General features: G+C 39.0%; 1 long non-coding RNA gene across 1 annotated transcript; it reads right to left on the bottom strand.

Moving 5' to 3' along the window:
- Positions 1-4,608: 4,608 nt before the first annotated feature.
- LOC123652887 lies at positions 4,609-19,887 on the bottom strand. Its single transcript, XR_006742437.1, has 3 exons — positions 19,876-19,887; positions 18,166-18,168; positions 4,609-4,704 (listed from the first exon to the last, which is right to left on the bottom strand). It is a non-coding gene; the product is annotated as an uncharacterized LOC123652887 (long non-coding RNA).
- Positions 19,888-21,570: the final 1,683 nt, after the last annotated feature.

Raw genomic sequence — 21,570 nt, 5'->3', positions numbered from 1 at the left:
CAACAGGGCACATGCCCAGGTTTTGGGCTCGTTCCCCTGAAGGGGGCATGTAGGAGGCAATGATCAATGATGTTCTCTCTCATCATTGATCATTTTCTCTTTCTCTCTGGCCTCTACTTCCTCTCTGAAATAAATAAAAACACCACCACATTTAAACAAAACAAGCATATTTAAATAATGGCCTGTAAATCTTCTCATTAAAGTTGGAGTGCCGAGTCCTCTGAGGGAGGGAGTGCCGGAAAACGTGTTCTCGCCAAGGCACAGGAGAAACATTCCCTGCCAGCCCAGCCACGGGATGGAACTGAGCTCCTTTGGTCAGATGTCCTGACCAGAATGCCTCAAAGCCTCTCTAGAAGTGTAACCGGGAAAAATGTTCAATCTCCCTGACTCTATCTTGTTCAAGGCTGAATTGTTCCCATGGCCTTCAGGCTAATAGTTCCTGCTTTAGACATGCTAACCATTAGAGAAATTCTGCTAGGGGCTTGAGTTTTTACAAAAACAGCCTCTCCCACTTTCCTGTCCACGGACTTAAAAGAAGCCTGAATGAAAGATGAGACAGAGGCCGGAGAGCAGGACACAGGCTTTATTAGAGGAGAAGGACCCTGCCAGGCTGCCTCCCACAGGAAGAGAGCACATGTGCAGGGTGAACACGCCTTTTGAGGGGAGGAATGAGAAGGGATGGGGCTTAGGGTACTCGGCACTCACTGATTGGTGGTTTCATATAAGGCACATGATTAGGCACTTAGGGACTTAGAAATTGGGGGCTTATGGTATTTGGCAGGTGCTGATTGGTGGTTCAATGTACAGTCCATATAAGGTGCTGGGTTAGATGCTCAGAAATGTTCGGGCTGCAGGTGGAGTTTACGTCATTCTCCGTCCATCAGTTGGGGGAAGGGAGGATCTATCACTGAACCCTATACTTTTTTTTTTTTTTTTTTTTTTTTTTTTTTTTTTTTTTTTTTTACAGAGAGAAAGAGAGAGATAGAGAGCTAGAAATGTCGATGAGAGAGAAACATCGACCAGCTGCCTCTTGCACACCCCCTACCGGGGATGTGCCCGCAACCAACGTACATGCCCTTGACCGGAATCAAACCTGGGACCTTTCAGTCCGCAGACCAACACTCTACACTGAGCCAAACCGGCTTCAGCTGAACCCTATACATTTAAAGATGGATTTGAGAATGAGAACTCCCATCTTGAAAAGGAAAGGATTTATTTATCATGCTCTTGATAAATAAACCTTTTCTTACTCCAAACTCTGACATTTTGAGTTTTGGCCTTTTAAAGCACTGGCTACAGGACTTTGAACCAATAAGAGAAATCATAAAATAAGAATTAAATACATATACAAATAGAAACGAATGGATCTTACCTAATAATAGAAAAGCATGCTAGTTGACCGTAATTTTGGTCACAGCCAATCAGGAGTGAGTAACCAACAAAAGTGGCAGTTAATCTGCATATGTGGCTGTCCCTCTCCCCAGCCGCTCTGCACTTCTGAGCAGCTAGGAAGGTGAAAGGTAACTCAGGACTAGACGAAAGTGGTGCTGGCAGCCAAGGAAAGGAAGGCCATTCTGGTACGACTCTTCGCGCATCGGGCTTCTAGTAAAGAATAAAGCCAGTAGAGTTGATAAATAAATCTGAGGGCTCATTCTTTTAAAAGACCAATAAAACACAAATACCATAACTCAGTGGTTGGCAATCTACGTTTCGCGAGCCACATGCGGCTCTTTCGCCCCTTGAGTGTGGCTCTTCCACAAAATACCACGGCCTGAGCAAGTCTATTTTGAAGAATTAGCATTAGAAGAAGTTTAAGTTTAAAAAATTTGACTCTCAAAAGAAATTTCAATTGTTGTACTGTTGATATTTGGCTCTGTTGACTAATGAGTTTGCTGATCACTGCCATAACTAATCCCAGTCCTGAGAAATGTTGCCTCCCCAGAGAGCTTCTTTGATTTCCCTAAAGTAATTCCACTGTTCTTATCACTTTTAGGGTCTCCAAAGGAGGAATGCACAAGACCAAAGGGGTAAAAAATTATGAATTTATTAGATCTTCTGGAAAATCAGATGGGCTGAGCCTCAAAATGGCACCAGCACCCAGGGATGGGGAGTCAGAGATTTTAAAGGACTCTAGGCAAGCTTTATCTGGGTGGAGAATTCAGATAAATTCTGAATTCTAGGTGGGTTCTAAGGGGAAGATAATGGTCTTAGCAAGTGGAATGTGGTCTCAGCAAGTGCTAAGCAAAAGGGAATGTCAGTTGTGAAGTGATCTAAAGGTTAGTTCCCAGGGGAAGGGGTGTTGATTCAATTATTTGATCAGACCTAACAGTAACTCTCTTATTCCTTTGCCTTCCTTTATTTTCCTCAGAGCACTAAAATTCCATTGCATATCTATGTTTCCTTTTTATTGCCCTCTCTTCTTTTGTAGTATGATCTCTAAAATGGAAGGGCCTTTTTTCTGTTTTGTTCCAAAGATTCCCTCAGCACCTACTATTTACAGCACAGGGAGTATAGTAGCAGTTCTATAATTATTGTTAAATATGTGGAAGGATAAGGGAAATAACATGTGATCAATAATAAACCTGAGAAAAGATATATATGGTTATATACATGAAAGCCTAAATGACCTAACAATTGAACGACCCTGTCAACTGGTTGCTATGATGTTGACTGACCACCAGGGGGTAGATGCTCAATCCAGGAGCTTCCCCTGGTGGAGAGTGTGCTCCCACAGCGGGAACACGGCTCAGCTGACTTATGGGTGCCAGACTCCAGGCTCACAGCTGGTGAGAACAGCTGAGATGGTGCAAGCCTCTCCCATCTCAGCAGTAGTGCTACTGGGTGATGGCAGGTGCAGTAGAGCTGGGATGAGTGGGAGCGATGTGGCACCTGGCCTGGGCTACTTCCTGGCTGCCTGCCCTTTTGCTCACTATTAAATCCTTTGAGGGGTTTCAGATTGAGAGAGGGCACAGGCCAGGCTGAGTGACCCCGAGCAGTGCACAAATCCATACACCAGGCCTCTAGTATGTAATATTTATGTATGTATGTATATATGTATGTATTTTGTTAATCCTCACATCAGGATGTTTTCCATTGATTTTTTGGTAGAGTGAAAGAGAGGGAATGCACCTGACCAAGGCCAAGGCCAGGGAGGAGCCCACAACCAAGGTATGTGCCCTTGACTGAATTGAACCCAGCAGACTGATGCTCTACCCACTAAGCCAAACTGGCAAGGACTATATATGTAATTTTATTTATTTATTTATTTATTTCACTTCAATTAATTAATTAATTAATTAATTTATTTATTTTGAGTTTCTTTCTTGGCCAACAGTACTTTTAAGACCCAATTTCAATGTCAAACAGTTCCTTATGTGTACATGTCAGCAATGATGTTTTTACTGATGGTGGACAAATGGTGGTAATGCAAGTCCGACCCTCGCTGGTTTGGTCCTGGCAATCTGCAGTGACACACAGCTGTTGACTGCTAGGAAGGTGATGTCAGTGTCTTCCATCTCTGGACTGCTTCTCTTCTGTCTTCATGGCTGGAGTAGTCCTGTCAATTCCTCTCTGTTGCCAAATCCACATGGTCTCAGAGTTGTTTTCTAAAACTATACAAACATATTCTCAACAAAAAGTTAATAAAGTAATATTTTCTATAAATTAGACTTGGGATCCTTTTTCATTTTTTGCCCAAATGATTTTCCTCTGGCTTGTTTTGACACTATGTATGTTTTTCATGGGTGTCTTGTTTTTAGCATTACAATTAACTTTCTAAAGTACAAATTTTCTAGATGTAATTTACTTACAGGATATTTTTCCTTACATGATATTCTTCTACTACTCACCATTTTTTTGATTTAAATATTAGGAACTTTTTGAAAATTTTATAATGTAGTCTTGATAGCTTTTAAACTTTAATTTTTTGCACTATAATATGACTGCGTTAGGTTCATTACATGTGATGCAATTTATCATGAGATGAACAACCAATAAAAATTTTAGTTAACACTTTAGGAACTACTTTTTGTCCAGTACAATCAATTTTTCTAGAATATTCGCTTATTTCAATGAACCAATTTAAATTAGCCTGAAAACTTGTCTACTATTTTACTGTCAAATTTATTACTCTAATAACAATCTTATTTTACCCTATAAATATTTGTGGAAAGGATTATTTGCCTTCTTGGTAGGCCCTGAACATTCCTGGTGGTAGGCTGGATTTAGTTATCAAAAACCCACTTCCCCACACCATGAGTACAAGATAACTCAAACAAGTCTTGTTGTAGTGAAAGGGCAGCTTCTGTCAGCCAAGTCTCTGTCTGTTACCCAAGTCCCAATTTGAGCTGGGCATGGGAAGTTAAACAACCATGGGGGCAGGAGATATATGTAATTTTTATATACACATGTATTCTATCTAGAAATAGATATAATTGATAAATATATATAATCTTGAAAATTGGATAAAGACATATAAAACAATAAAATTACATGTCAGTTGCATTTTATATAAGTAAGGCCTTCCCAAGTTAATGATGATAAACTTGTAAATAAAATACTAGAATAATATATATATATATATATATATATATATATATATATATATATATATAACTGTATCACCTTAGGTCTTATGTTGAGAAAGGATTTTATAAAAATGATCCCTAGCACGCATAAAGTGAAAGATTGATGGCAGTGAATGTCCTAAAACAAAAAATAAAATCAACATTTTAGAAACAAATAAACTAGGAATGTATTCACAACATAAATAAAAGATGAACACCTTACTATGACAGAGCCTTTACAATTTAAGAAAAATATGGAGACTCCTTTCAAAATAGACAAAATGTATAGGCAGGTGATTTACTAAGTAGGAAATACAGATGGCCAGTGAACATATTAGAGTGACTTGCCTCCAGGTAGTATTGAAATACAAGTTCAACGCAATTCATTTTCAGCTATCATAATGGTCCAAAAAATAACTACTAGAGATTAATATTCAGTCTTGATGAAGATGCAGAGGATGAGATTGATGATGGTTTGGCAAATTGATTGAATCTTTCTGGAAATGAGTCTCTCAGTTACATATATTATACACATTTTCAAAATAAGCATAACCTTTGCAACAGCAGTTTTATCTCTGGGAATTTATCATGAGGAAAATGCTAAGGAATTCTGCCGAAACCGGTTTGGCTCAGTGGTAGAGCATCCGTCTGTGGACTGAAAGGTCCCAGGTTCGATTCCAGTCAAGGGCATGTACATTGGTTGTGGGCACATCCCCGGTGGGGGGTGTGCAAGAGGCAGCTGGTCGATGTTTCTCTCTCATCGATGTTTATGGCTCTCTAACTCTCGCCCTTCCTTTCTGTAAAAAATCAATAAAATATATATTAAAAAAAAGAAAGAAAATGCTAAAGAATTCTGTCAAGATTTAGTTACAAGGTCCTTAAAAATAATGTTGTTTATAATAGCCCTAAGTTAGAAAGTAAATGTCCTTTAATTTTGAATTTATTAAATAAATCATGGCTTATACATGTGATTTATACAGACATTAAAAACAATTGTGGACTAGGCATTAGATGATATTGAAGAACTCATCTTAATATTATTAGAGGTGGTATCAGTCTGTGATTGTTTTCTTTTAAAGTTCTTGTCTGTTAGAAATACATTCAGAAAAAGGGGAAATATCAGATATTCATATCAAATACTCACCTGGGTTACTTTAAAACACTCCACCCTTCCCCATTTCAAAAAGTATGTGGGTAACAGAGATGAAAAATATCTCCACTGGGGGTCACTCCTCTGTGACTTAACCACCTTGTGCAATTCCACACCCTCCTTCCCCCAACGGGGTTGAAAACAGAATCGACGTCTTCAATTGCAGAGGTTGAATAAAGCAATGCAGGTATTGGGCACAGGAGCCTTCTCAGGATGTGCAATATGCAAGGTAATAGCAGGTGCTCAGAGGCACAACTACTCTGGTTTTGAAAGGTTAACTTTCTTTCAACTGATGTCTGAATTTCGATGTCGCAGAGTTAGCGAGGTCTGGGTTAGACATATCACCAGGGGCAGATACCTGGGATGAGAACTACCAAATGGGTAAGAGTGTATTTAACAGAGAAAAAAAATAAATAAATGCTTCTTTCAAAATTTTGCCAGAAGCTCCCCCTGCTGCCTGTAAAAATCCACAGGCAGCAGCGACGGGCCAGGTATTGGATGAGAAGGTCAGTCCAGAGATCATCCTGTTCTCTAAGCCAGTGTTTTTCAACCTTTTTTGGGCAAAGGCACACTTGTTTCATGAAAAAAATCACGAGGCACACCACCATTAGAAAATGTTAAAAAATTTAACTTTGTGCCTATATTGACTATATATAAAGTAGTTCTCTTGAATAGGAATCAAATAAACACAAAGAAAGTATTTTATAATTACTTTATTATGAAATATTAAGTAAACAAAATAGTGAAAAATTATAAAATTCTTGTCTTGTCTGCACCTACGGCACACCAGGCAACATCTGTGCCGCGGAACAGCAGTTGAAAAACGCTGCTCTAAGCCACTGACTCCTTCTCTGGAAGCCCTACCCACTCTTGGTTTTCCTTCCTGAACATCATTTTTGTTTAGGTGGGATTTTTACTGCTGAATTCAAAAGACGGACTAGTGTTGGGGGGTGGGGAGAATTTTCTCTCCTAATGCTTCTCTCTGGTCTAATAATAAAATTGACATGAGATAGATTAACAGGAGCAGATAACCAAATTTATTATATATGTACACATGAGGGTTTTGTAAGAATAAGGGATCCAAGGACCAATCAGACGGTTAAAGTTTATATGCAACCTTGAGCTAAGGAGAAAGGGGGCTAGTGGTTTAGGCTTCGAAAGGCAGGAAGGTAGTTCACTTGGAGATGGAGAAACAAATGTTTGGTAAACAAATGTCTGCTAGCCTATCTTTAATAATGGGTCCCAGAGAAGACTTTAACCAAAGGTGTCTTGATAGGTTCCCTCCAGTCCATCACACCTAGTTCATATGAAACTACCATTATCTATGAGGTAGTTATCTACTTTGTTTCCCCAAAAATAAGACAGTGTCTTGTATTAATTTTTTCTCCCAAAGTTGCGCTAGGTCTTATTTTCAGGGGATGTCTTATCTTTCCATGCGCTAGGTCTTATTTCTGGAGGATGTCTTATTTTCGGGAAAACAGGGTATCCTCCATCTCAATTCTTTTAGGCAGTTAGTCAGAGGTTCTTCCTGAGTCTTTTCTTTCTTAAAAATAACAATCTTAAAATAATCAATATTCCAAAAAATGCATATCTTGGAGTTGCAAACCCTGCTCCCCCTCACTAGTCTGGGCATTAGCTAATGTAGGCTGTCAGCATAGAGGTAACAATGACCCAGAGGACAGCCTTAGTGCATAGTATGTGCCTGGGCCCTGCAGGGAAATTTGTCCAGCAGCTGTTGTCCAGCTGAAGCAAACATTCTGAGTCACTGATCCCTTTCTTTTCCAATCAGACCCTCAGGGGAGCCATGGCTTAAAGTAGTGTGTTACTTTAAAACACTACAGAGTGGGATGGGAGGGTTGATGAAGGATAAAAATTGATATTCTTACATTAGACTTAAAAAAGCACAAAGTGCAGTAGATGAACTGAGAATGAAAGGAGTCCAAATTATTATTCTTTTAAATCTAAAATATTGAAACTAATCTTCAAAGCACTGAATAACCAGATATACACTTGTGGCTTCTAACGTGGCTTAAATAAAGTAAGACATGATAAAGGGAACGATTTTGTTGGTTTGGTTCTATGTGGTTATGCTAAATCCTCAGCATAAAACCACTATCTCTTTCATGAATTAGCATTGCCAGCTGACCCAGCGAAACTGGTTCTGTTCCCTTAAAGCAAAGGTGATTAATACAATCCTTGAATCATTTTGCAGAGACAGTGCTGCGCATGTGCTACCCCATCCTCCAGCTGTACCAGGAATCCAAGTCTCACCCATCCCCATGGACCCAAAGGATCAACACCAGAATCCCTCAGGAAGATCTGGCGCTGAAGCCCCTTACAATAAATGGTCAAGTTCCACGTTTCTCCAATTCAAGCCTGCCCTGCCCGCACTTCCACTTACCTGTTTCTCCTAACTCCAAAAATACCTGAATTTTGAGCAATAGCTTCCCAAATTTCTTTGCATGGCACCTAGCAATAGATTTTAATTTCTCCACTGCATCTTGGTGTTCAGTGTTTGGCTGCTGTTCACTGGGAGGGATGAACTATCCTTCTGGTTGGTTATACCAATACCCTGCAGAGAAATAAAAAAATATATAGGTTGTTTCCTTAGTAGGCACATCTTTTTTTTAAAAACAGAAGAAAGATTTCATTTATAGAATTAATCTTGGAATGTAGAGTTTAAGGCTGTTATCCTATTTTTAACCCTCCATCCACATTCTTGGTTATTGTAGCCACATCCTTAATGTGTAAGGAATGAGTAACAAGAACTATCTAAGAGCTAGTGTAAGGACATTGACACAGGAAAGCATGATCACCCAGATGTACTGATTGTGCTTTGGATAGTATAGTCATGCACTACTTAACAAGAGGATAGTCTCTGAGAAATGCATTGTTAAGCAATTTCATCATTGTGTGACTATCATTGAGTGCACTTACACACAGCTAGATGCTCTAGCCTATGACTGTGATTGCATGTGCTATACTTTTTATATAGTTGGCCACACAGCATGTTTGTTTCCATCAGTATCACCACAAACATGTAAGGAATGCATTGTGCTATGAGGATATGATAGTTAAAACATAACCAGGCAATAACATTCTTTCAGCTTCATTACCACTATGGGGCTATCCTATAAAATAAAAGGCTGATATGCAAATTGTCCCCTTGACAGGGAGTTCAACCAGGAGTTTGACCAGAGGGTGGGACCAGCTGGCCAACCACTCACAGGCCCTCCTGTTGGTCCGATCAGTGCGATTGGGGTGGGCCCACTCCTGCATGAATTCATGTACCAGGCCTCTAGTAATCATATTATACAGTTTGTCATTGACTGAAACACCATTATGGGGCACATGACAGTATAATCAAAGGTGATGTGTTATGCTGGAAGCCAATTCCAGCATGTCATAATTGCAAGAGTTTCATCAAAAGGGTGATGAAACTTGGGGACTCAATAAGGGCTGAGTTATATATATTATCGCCTGTTGGAACGGCTAAAGGCATTTTCCCAAACCTGTAAAGGATGCATTAAAATGATATTTTGCTGCCAGACAGCTCAGGACATCTTAATCTACATGTTATTGCCTCCTACTGGCCAAACACCTAAACAGCCATAGGCTATTCCCCAATCTGACAATGGACAAAGGAAACCCTACTCTTTGAAGTGTATATCTACACCTTGCCTTAGAACAAATTGTGTTAATAAAAAGCAAGGGGTCCTGAGACAAGGAGAACATAGCTCCTTCAGCTAGGCTCCTCTGACTCTCCCAATGCCTTTCAAAATTATCTTTCATCTCTGCACTCTTACTTAAGTTACACACAGCCTTTCTGTAGATTGCTGAACGCTTCTTAATGCTGGAACAAGAACCTTGGCAGTGTTAGTTTTCTAGGGCTGCCATATTAGCCTCAACAAACAGAAATTTATTTTCTCACAGCTCTGGAGGCTAGACATCCAAGAGCAAAATGTCAGCAAGAGTGATCTCTCTGAGGCTCTATCCTTGTCTGGTAGACACCTGCCTTCTCTGCAAGTCCCATGTCTGCTTGGTCTTCCTTCTGTGTGTGTCTGTGTTCTACAATAATTTTCTCTTTTTATTGGATTAGGGTTCACCTGTAGGGCCTCATTTGTACCCTAATTGCTTCTTTAAAGTCCTTGTCTTCAAATAGTCACATTAGAAGTACTAGGGTTTAGAACTTTAACATAGGAATTTTGGGAGGACTCAATTTTACCTGTAATACTCAGCTTTCTGCCTCCTCTCCACCCCCCCCCCAAATTTATGTCCTTTTTTATATGCAGAAAACAACAGCCTCAAAAGCCAACCTATTCTGTTAAAACTCAAAGTACAAATCTTATCTAAATGTCATCCAAATCTGATACAAGTGAGACTTAAGGTATGACACATCCTGAGTCAAAATTCCTCTGCAGCTGTGAACCTGTAAAGCCAGAAAACAAGTTATCTGCTTCTCAAATACAAGTGGTGGGATAGGCATAGGATAATCATTTCCATTTCACAAGGGAGATAGGAGAAAGAATTCATGGGTTCAAACAAGTCTGAAAGATAGCAGGGAACATATCATTGGATTTTAAGAGTCACTAATAATACTATTTGGTTTGGTGCTCTGTTTTCCAAGCCCATACTGGTGGCACCCCTGCTTTTCAGGCCCTCATTGGATAGACCAGGTGGTTTGGAGAGAAGAGCACTAGACTAAAGAGACATTAGATGTGACTCTTTTCAATAACCAACAATGTGACCTTGACCATGACATTCCAGAATCAATGTTTATTTATAGAATGAGATGGCTACCATCTCTAAGACTCTTCTTTTTATCTCTAAAAATTAGTCAGTTTAATAGGGAACATTAGCCTTCTTTTGACAATTTCTTTTCCCCAAAAGAGGATAGATGGTCAATGATTCCAAAATAGAAAAGTGCAATAATATTTAGGGCACATTTATCTATCTACAGAGATCACTAACATGATTTTCACAAAATAGTGAAGGGGAAGTGGCCACTTTTTAGTATTTCTAACCAAGCAGCCAATCACAAAAACTTAGAATTAAATTTGAAGACTGCTTAATACTGTAAAGTACGAACTCATAGGTATTGACCCAAAAATATGGTGCTCAGGTGCCTACTTACAGACCTGGCAAGTACTATAGCTCAAATTGTCATCATGAAGAAGCATTCTGTGTAATCAAATCCCTTCCTGCAAATCTGAGCAAATTATATTTCTGATGACTCTTGGGACATCCTTCAGCAACTAATTGCCTACTCATTCAGCAATTCTCCATTTCTATAGTTAAATTCCTAATCTTTTGCCTGTAAGATGCAGGCAAGAAGCGTTTCAGCAGAGAAGAAAAGCAGAGGAGTTAAAACGAGAGCTGATTCACGCCATTAGCAAAATATGACTCAGCAGGAGGTGACGGATCCTGAGGTCAGCAAGTGTCCCAGGTTCAGTGCGCCAGAGCTCTGTCATCTCATTAGGGAGCAAATCATGCCAGTGAGTTAATTAGCATTATCATTACATACTAATATTAAAAGAACCTCAAGAAAGCCCCTATAACATCTTAAACAATCCAAATCTCCAAAAGTTTAGGTTGACTTTCATTCCAAATATTCCATTAAGTATAATTCAAGCCACAATCTAATAATTTGGTTACTCACTAAGCTGAGTGAGGAATTGCGGGGGGGGGGGGGGGGGGCGCTGGGCAGGTATCATCTGTCTTGGGGTAATGACTGTACATATTGTGAGAGATCTATCAGTTAGTTGAATTATTGAATATTAGAGACAAGAAGAAATTTAGAAGTCCTATAACCTAATATTGTCATTTAATAGGTGACTCTCAGGTACAGGAAAGTGAATGAAGTTCCTAGCCCGGTCCCCAAAAAAGACCTGGGAAGGTTTCTTCCATTATATTCAATATTTTCCCAACTAAAGAAACTTTAAGCATACCACAAAATACAAAAGATTTTATCTCTTTGTTTTTTATTTTTATTTTTATTATGAATATCAGACAGTTCATCTCCACAGAGGCCAGAAAAGAGCAAAGTGGCAGTTTCAGCCAAAGCATAGTTAATTTAAGAAAAAACAAATACCTACACACATAAATGAGCAATGTTGAATATTTAGAAATGCTTTATAAAAAGTATCAGACACACACACACACACACACACACACACACACACACCTTTGTTTTATTGAAATGACTACAACTTGTTAGGAGGGAAGGCTGCATATGGAATTAACAAAGTAGAGCTTGAATTTGCTTGTGTCCTATTTTCAACAGTATGCTCTTTGATAGCATCAGAGTTGTTTTAGAGATTAAATGGTTGACATTCAAAGTGCCTAGTAGCCTAGTAAGCAAATAACTGCTTCTCATAAAACAACTATCTACTGTGGTTCTGGGAAGACTGTGAAGCCAGTACTATCCTCCCCGCAAGTCCACCCTGCCAGTGCTCTGGACCAGTGGCATGGAAGAGTTTGGAAATCTGCTTGAGGGCTGGAGCCTAGAGAAGGGGGGCCACCCACTCACCAAGAGTTTTAAGAAATTGGTCTTAGATTTTTATGGAACTGTGAAAGAGCCGATAACTGACCCACAGGGCCTCATACTGAGAAAGTGGCTAAAGATAGTGGAAAATGAAAGCAAGTCTAAGTAGAAGCACTCTTAGAGCTACTGACATGAAGAAACAAGAAATGGAGGAACAAGTGGGCCTTATGAGAAGGTATCATCCCAGTAATTGAATGAATTGGGTGAAGAAAGGGATCCCCTAACCTCTGCACAAGTCTGGAATCTGACCTCTCTCATGTGGAAAGGAAGAGTGAGAAATGTTGGCAACTTGCTTCTTCCAGGGAGATACCATAGCCCTTGACTTGGGGGAAAGGGAGCCTTGTTTTCTGGATCACAGCTGCACAGTGAAACTTCCATCAAACTGATATGCAGGCTATGGGAGGAGGAAGTGGACCTGGCTCAAGTGCCACAGACTCCTAATGAGAGTTAGTCGTTAGTCGATTTTCTTGAATAGATGTGGTTTTACTTGCTGTGGAGCCTTAGGATAATTTTTAGAGATTTAAATTGTTGGATATTTTAAATACTTTTTTCTCCACCTACTCTTGTTTTGTTGAGGAGTGGGTCCACAAAGCTTCTTTTAAATGGTAAAATTTTTGTTAATTCTAACCTGAGGATACTTTCCCATTTTTTTTTTTTTTTAAGAGGGAGTGAAATAGAGGGAAGGAGAGGGAGGGAGGGAGGGAGGGAGGGAGGGAGAGAGAGAGAGAGAGAGAGAGAGAGAGAGAGAGAGAGAGAGAGAGAGAGAGAGAGAGAGAAGGAGAGGGAGAAAGAGAGAGAGATTTCAATTGCTTGATTGGTTGCCTCCTGCATAGGAGTTGAACCTGAAACCCAGGTACATGCTTTTGACCAGAAATTGAATCCGTGACCTTTCTGTGCAGGGGTCCACCTTTAACCACTGAGACACTAGCCATGGATCTTCTCGTGGTACAATCCAAAAGTTTACTTCTATTTCTTCTTTTTTAAAATTTTTATTTATTTATTTATTTATTTATTTATTTATTTATTTATTTATTTATTTATGTTTACATATTTTATTGATTTTTTTTGCCCCCCTTCCTCCCTCCCACACATCCTCTTCCTCCCCAGAGTTTTATGTCCATTGGTTGTACTTATATGCATGTATACAAGTCCTTCGGTTGATCTATTATCTCCCCCAGATCTTCCTCCCCTCCCCACTGTAATTTGACAGTCTGCCTGTTGCTTTACTTTCTCTATATCTGTATCTTGGTTCATCAGTTTATAATGATCTTTATCATCCACCAATTCTTTAATAAACTTTGGTGGTTCTATCTTTCAAGGAATTCATCCAATTGATCTAAATTGATGAAGGTATTGGCATAAGAGGCTTATATTTCTATATTATTTTTTTATTATCTTTTAATATCTGTAGACTCTCTTGTGATATCATCTCTCCTATTTCTATACTGGTAATTTGAATGCTTTTCTTATCTCTCCAAAGCAGTGGTTCTGAGCCTTTTTAATGCAGTGACCCTTTAATACAGTTCCTCATGATGTGGTGACCCCCAACCATAAAATTATTTTTGTTGCTACTTCATAACTGTAATTTTGCTACTGTTAATGAATGGTAATGTAAATATCTTAATCCCAGCCCTGGTTGGGGCCCATGTGGGAGGCAACCAATTTTCATGTATGGGTGGATGCTCCAACCTATTAGGCCATTCCAGCCTGGACCCAAGATCAAATTATTGATCTTCCATCCTGTCCGAACCTACTTTATATTAATGAATGGCATCTATTGATACCTCTCTGCCTTTTCCTTACTGGTGCTGAGTCACACTGGCCTTATCTTTGTTTTTCAAATGGACCATGCTGTCTTTCTCAAAAGGACATGCTCTCTCTCTGTGTGTCTGGAACATTCCTCTTGCTGCCATCCCCTACACTTGGACTCATCTTTCTGATCTCTACCAAGCATTACCCCACAGGAAGTTTTTCCTGGCACTTCTGTGTACATTAGGTTCATCGAATACTTGCTCTCATAGAACCATGATCTCCCTTTGTTTCATGTTATTGCATGTTCATCCATCAGTTTCTGACTCCTTCTCTAGATTATAACTTCATAAAGTCTGGAGCCATATCTGTTTTTTATCTCCATTTTATTCCATTGCCTATATTTTTGAAATTAATAAAATATATGAATCAATATAAAAAGAGAGAATTGCTTTCCTGAACTGAGTTTTTTGCCTTTACTTTTTATTCATAGTGTTTTCACATACTGACTTTTTATTTTTATAAAATCTAATGTATCCATCTTTCCTACTTTAAGGCCATTTTTAGAATTGCCTTTCCCACCCCAAGATTACATAAATATCCACAGAAATCTTCTTCCAGTACTTTTATGGTTTTGTTTGTAGGATTTAATTCTTAAATCCATCTGGACTTTATTTCTGAAAGAAATGAAATAGTGCCAGCTATTTTGTTTCAGAGCCAATTTCTCCTAAATTGAAAACTTCAGCTATAACTGGAAGTGTGATGTCATAAAATAAGATTTGGTATCAGATGCCCTGCATTAAAGTTCAGCTTCACCAGTAGGTCATTGCGCAAATGTTAGCCAGTTATTTATTCTCTTTCAGAGTTATCAGAAACCTTTAGAAGACAAGAACTCAAGGGAAGAGTCAGTTCATGGATCCTCATAAAAAGGGCTATTGAAGAGGCTGGATAGATAGCCTAATTATTGACTGTGAGCTTGAATCAGACTATCTAAATGTCCCTCATTTTATTTTTTTATTTTATTATTATTTTTTAAAATATATTTTATTGACTTTTTACAGAGAGGAAGAGAGAAGGATAGAGAGTTAGAAACATTGGTGAGCGAGGATCATCCATCAGCTGCCTCCTGCACACCCCCCCATCGGGGATGTGCCTGCAACAAGGCACAAGCCCCTGACCAGAATCGAACCCGGGACCCTTCAGTCCGCAGGCCGACGCACTATCCATGGAGCCAAACCAGTTTCGGCAAAATACCCCTCATTTTATCAACTGCAAAATGAGATAAAAATAGTAACCTTCCTTGTATAGTTTATTATGAGAGTCAAATAAATTAGTGAATGTAAAGCACTTAATCATGGTGGTGATAAGTTATAAGCAATGGTTACCATAGAAAGGGATGTCATCATTTCAGTGAGGATAATAGAGAAGATGCCTCACTCACACTTTCCTTTTAAAAAAAATATATTTTATTGATTTTTTACAGAGAGGAAGGGAGAAGGATAGAGAGCTAGAAACATCGATCAGCTGCCTCCTGCACACTCCCCACTGGGGATGTGCCCGCAACCAAGGTACATATCTTTGACCGGAATCAAATCTGGGACGTTTCAGTCTGCAGGCCAATGCTCTATCCACTGAGCAAAATTCAGCCTCTCATATTTTCTTGAAGAACTAGGAAGATATCTTGTCAGAGTATACTCCAAAATGAACTTGTAGGGACAGTAAAGAAAAGGAAGTAGAAACACTGCCAAGTACTTTGCTGGCCATATGACCAAAATCACTCTCTCAGTTCTAATTTTTTGTTACTGTTGTTCTTGCAAATCTGTTCATAGACTGTTCTTATCATGGGCAGAGTAACCTCTAATGTTTTCCAGTGTTAAGGGAGTAAGCTTATTAAGTTTAGTAAATTACTACCTCAAACTTCATAAAAACCAATATCTTTGATATGGACAGATTTTAATAATATCCAGGGATATGAATGTCTTTAGGAAAGAACTGATAAATGTGTCATATAGGATGAGTAAGCAAGTGGGATGGAGGAGAAGACTCATTTCATGTGCCAAATCACAATGAATCTTTCCATTAATATTTTGAGCCCCTACACGCAGGAGGAACTGGGGAGGGACAGAATAATAAACAGTAAACCACCATTTTCACCTCTCCATTCTTTTATGAATGTTTCCCTAAGCTGCAGACCCTGATGTCTCCATCAGGACAGGCATGGCCAGGCCATGATATCGTGTCCAGAAATTGATTTCAATGATGAATGAATTGTGTATCTCTTTCATTGAGTTCAAATTAAGGGATTTATTACTTGCACTGCATTTAACATACTAATTTATTTAGAATTACTTTTCATTTTACAGTGTGTCACATAACTAGATAGTGTCAGTCACCCCACTAAGGATAAAATATATGCTTTATTGGTTTTGTTATGGGTTAATTTTGTTTTGTTTGTTTTTTTATTTCTTGTTGGGGAAAAAAAAGTGTTTTTATTTCCTGACATGTTCACTTTTACATCTCCTACTGACAAATTCCCACAGAGAATTCAGATGCTCATTTGACATTAGTAATTGTAAACACAGTTCAGTAATTTTAAGTTTATTGCACCTCAAGAAGTTTATAAGCAGAATTCCCATAGCCATTTTCCTATAACTGTGTATTTAATTAGAGAAGCAGCAGTTACTGAAAACTTGAAGGTAAATGGAATTTTTCCCCACCCATACCTCCTGCTGGGGGAAACTTTACCCCCTGCTCTCCTCTCTCCTCCACCACCAGTCAGATAAGTGGGGTTGTAGGTGGAACTGGGGGGCGGGGGGGACAGATGTGAGTCGGCTGTATTCTCTACTGCCATGTTATAAAAGCAATCTAGGCTCCCTTTCGCTGGCTGTCTTGTGTTCAGTGATTAGCCCTTCACATCCATCTATCACTGCTCTGCCAGCCCCATGCAGGTCTCTGATCCTTTTCTTCCAGCCCCTGGGTGGATGCATTGAGTCAGCCCTCTGTTCTCCAAGGGGGACCAGTTACACAGTCAGAGGCAGGGGTAAAATGCCTCAGGTTCCAGTCGCATTCTCCAGCCCAGCGTTGGCAATGGAAATCTGGTGGCTTGCCCATTCCACCTCCCCAGTTGCCATCTTAAAAAGCAGTGATACCCATGTGAGCACTTTACTTCTTCTCTACATATTGGAATTCAGAGACAGAAAGTCATGATTGAGTGGGACTCGTGCTCCCAGGGCATATGGGTTTGCCATATGAGCTGCAATGTCAATCTCACATTTAAAAACAACAACCACTACTCTAATCCAATCAATTTCAGTTATGGAAGTTAATTATATGAAACAGCAGAAAGACAAATATTATTCTATCTTAATTTTACTTAAAACTGACATAGGAATTTGATCCTGTGCAAGGAATGTTTACCCAAAAGAAAAGGAATGAGAGCAAAATCACTAATGTATTTTCATTGGGGGGGAGGAGGGGGAGGAAGTCAACAAAACATTCATTTTTCTTTTATAATTATTCTCTTTTGAGTTTTCTTTCTCAGTTTTCTGAAAATAAAGTGCACACATAGATATTACTGCCTTTTAATTGTAGATTTAAAAAGAAAAACCAAAACCACGAGTTGCTTCTCTTTGGAAAACAGCGCCAGGCCATGCTCTACTCCACTTCAGAACTTCCTATGACTCTGCTGATGACAACCCACTGCTCACCAATCAGTGTCTGGCCCAATGTCACATCCTATAAGTTGCTATGTGTTGTTACAAGTATACTCAACAAACCTAAGTCTCCACTGGCAAGTTTATTATTTTTATTATTTAAGAACACTATTCACTTCATTGGGGGCAAGAATATTTACATTGTGCCAGTTCTATTAATTTCCTAGGGCTGTCGTAACAAATTTCCACAAACTTAGTGGCTTAAAGCAAATAAAGTTTATTATCTCACAGTTCTGGAGGTCAGAGTCCCAAATCAGCGTGACCACAGAGTCATGCCCCCTCCAAAGGCTCCAGGGAAGAGTCCTTCCGTGTCTCTTCCAACTTCTGCCGGCTCCAATAGCTTCTTGGCTCATGCCCCCAGACCTCCGATCTTTGCCTCTGTCTTCTCTGTGTGTTCTTCCTTTTTCTGGTTTTATAAAGTCAGTTGTCATTGGATTTAGGGACCAGCTTTCTCTAGGATGATCTCATCTTGAGATCCTTAATTACATCTGCAAAAGCTTATTTCCAAATAAGGTCACATTTACAGGTTCTGAGCGACTCTCTCCTTTGATCGTTCTTCATTACTCTCTGGACACTACCCATGTTTAAGTCTCAAACCCCCTTCTGTTGTCAATTTTATTGACCATCTCTGCATCTTTAGTTTTCTTAACTTTAATTTGAACAATTTCCCTGTCTTTTGCGGATTTCTGCATTCATGAAGGGTTTCATTTTTTTTAAATCAATAACTTTCAATGATTTTTGTCACATCCAATTTATACATTTATGCAGAGATAAAAATCCTACAGCAAATTTATCTACCTCAGTTTTCCATTTGAGGAAACTGGTAAAAAAAATCTTGAAGCACTGCTAGATTATACATATATCTCTTTTAGCAAAAGCATTTGAATATTCCTCTATAGTGTAAAATCTACATACCATACAAAATGGATTCTAAAATTTACCAGAGTGATAAGTAATTATATTAAAGGTAGGTAGAATCTTTGTTTTCTGTAGAGGTAATTGAAGCTTGACTATTTGTGCAAATAAGTTGTTAAATTATTTCTTTGGAACAAGAGGATCTAAATATATCTCAAATATTTGTATAGCCTTTTATAGTTTTCAAGGACATTTCATATTTATTATTTTGTTTGATCCTTACAGTAGTTCTATAAGGGTAAAATAATCCTATATAATGAAAGGCTAATATGCAAATTGACTGAACAGCAAAATGACCAGTTGCTATGATGAACACTGACCATCAGGGGGCAGACACTCAATGCAGGAGCTGCCCCCTGGTGGTCAGGGCTCAGGGGAAGTGCTGCTCAGCCAGAAGCCAGGCAGTGCTCAGGATGTTCTACCGATGGGGAGCAAGCCTAAGCTGTCAGTCAGACATCCTCTGAGGGGTTCCTGGACTTCAAGAGGCTGCAGGCTAGGCTAGGAACATGCCCCCTCCACCCACCCCCTACCCCCAGTGCATGAAATTCATGCACTGGGCTTCTAGTAATAGTAGTAATAAACACTGGTATTTATCTAATTAAATGAAGCTCCTGAACCACCTAACCACCTCCAGCTAGTACTCAACTTAAACCCATAGCCATTACCACATTCGTCTACTGATGGTACTTGGGCTGTTTCCAGATCTTAGCAACCTTGCGTGCATAGTAGAATCACCTGAGGAGTTTAAAAAAATATTGATACCTAAGCTGCATCATCAACAACAACAAAAATGGAGGAACAAGATTGGTCACTTTAGATATATACACTGAGTGGCCAGATTGTTATGATCTCTGAACACATAATAATCTGGCCACTCAGTGTATATCCTATATAATAAAAGGCTAATATGCAAATTGTCCCCTCAACCAGGAGTTCAACCAACAGGCATATTCCCTCCACCTGGGAAGGCTGGCTGGCCCCCATAGTGAGAGGGATAGATAGTTAGAAACATCAATTAAATAAGAAATTCTGGGGGTAAGACCAGGCATCAGTGTCTTTATTTATTAAAAAAATTTAAAAATATATTTTTATTGATTTCAGAGAGGAAGGGAGAGGGAGATAGACATAGAAACATAAATGATGAAAGAGAATCACTAATTGGTTGCCTCCTGCACACCCCCTACTGGAGATTGAGTCCACAACCTGGACATGTGCCCTGACTGGGAATCAAACCTTAACTTCCTGGTTGATACATTGAGAGACTCTGGGTAGAATTAATTTTTATTTAAAAAAAAATTTGTCTTTATTGTTGAAAGTATTACAGATGCCCCCCCCCCCTTTCTTTCCCCCATTGACCCTCTCCACCCTACACCTGCCTTTCCCAAACCTTCACCACACTATTGTCTGTGTCCATGGGCTATGCATATATGTTTCCAGTTAATCTCTCTCCACCCCACTCCTCCCCAATCTGCCCTCTGAGATTTGTTAGTCTGTTTTATGATCAAATGACTCTGGATCTGTTTTGTTCATCATTTCATTTTGCTCATTAGATTCCATATATGTGTGTGATCATGTGATGTTTATCTTTCTCTGACTGGCTTATTTCACTTAGCACGATACTCTCTAGGTTCCTCCATGCTGTCTCAAAGGGTAAGAGATTTTTTTTTTTTTTTTTTTTTTTTTTTTTTTTTTTAGCAGTAAACTTTCCTGGTAATTTTAATGTGCAGCTGAGTTTGAAAACCAGTACATTACCCTGTACTTTCTGGAACACTGATGTCTGTCAAATTCACCTCCCTCTGCATTCACCTTTTAAAGTGACTTTTACTGTAGTTTAAAGGGGAAGATGACCCTCTTGGGAACCACTTTCTTGCAACATAGATGTCAACCAAAAAAAATGGAGGAACAAGATCAGTCACTGAGTGATTGAGTGGCCATAATAATCTGGCAACTCATTGTATATCCTATATAATAAAAGGCTAATATGCAAATTGTCCCCTCGACCAGGAGTTCGACCAACAGACAGACCGACCAATTGCCTATGTCCTCTCCCCCAGCCAGGCTGGCCAGTCCCCACCCAGGCACCCATCCATGCACAAATTCATGCACTGGGCCTCTAATATCTATACATATATACTGAGTGGACAAATTATTATGCTTTCAGAGATCATAATAATCTGGCCACTCAGTGTAATTTTCTCCCAAGCTTCTAATTGAAATTTCTATATATGTAATGATCAAAAGATAAAAGTTGTCCAAAAGGTATATAGTGTTATTTGTAGGAAGTATAAAAATGTTTGTACCTAACTCATAGGTTTTCACACACCATATAGATATTACATTCAAATCTCATGGATATCACCATCTTCTTATTCTTTCTAAAGGAATGACAAATGTGGCTCTGAGTATTGGACTGGCCGTTTCTTTATTAATAGCTGGTGATAGCATTAGAATGGTTTGAAAAGGAGCTGAAGTAACACTTGTCCTAGAAAAGTACCCTACATATATAAGGCCAGAGAAACCTCGGTTGTGAAATAACTTTTACATTTCTCCACTTGGCTCTGAGGCTAAATCGGATAATGACAATTATTCTGCTGTGACAATGAAATGACTCTGCTCCCAAGCATGCACTGTGGCGGGGCAATGGTGACAAAATGTAAACTGGTGGCACACTGCAGTTCTTCAGTTTTTAAAAGAGCATTTCCTTGCGAAACTGGGCTACAAATAAAAAATAAATAAAAGAGAAATATTCCCATAGTACAAGTATATTCCAAGACTGGTAGAATATTGAAAAAATATAACAATGGAATTAGAAAGGATGATTCTTACATCAGTTCTTAAGACCTTATGATTACATTCTTATATTATCATATCCTGAAATCATTGCCTCTGTTTGTTGTATGAAAGAATGGGAATATACTTCTGAAATTCACATAA

Source organism: Pipistrellus kuhlii, unplaced genomic scaffold (assembly GCF_014108245.1).
Source record: "Pipistrellus kuhlii isolate mPipKuh1 unplaced genomic scaffold, mPipKuh1.p scaffold_m20_p_21, whole genome shotgun sequence".
Taxonomy (NCBI): domain Eukaryota; kingdom Metazoa; phylum Chordata; class Mammalia; order Chiroptera; family Vespertilionidae; genus Pipistrellus; species Pipistrellus kuhlii.
This window is presented reverse-complemented; position numbering and strand designations above follow the sequence as displayed.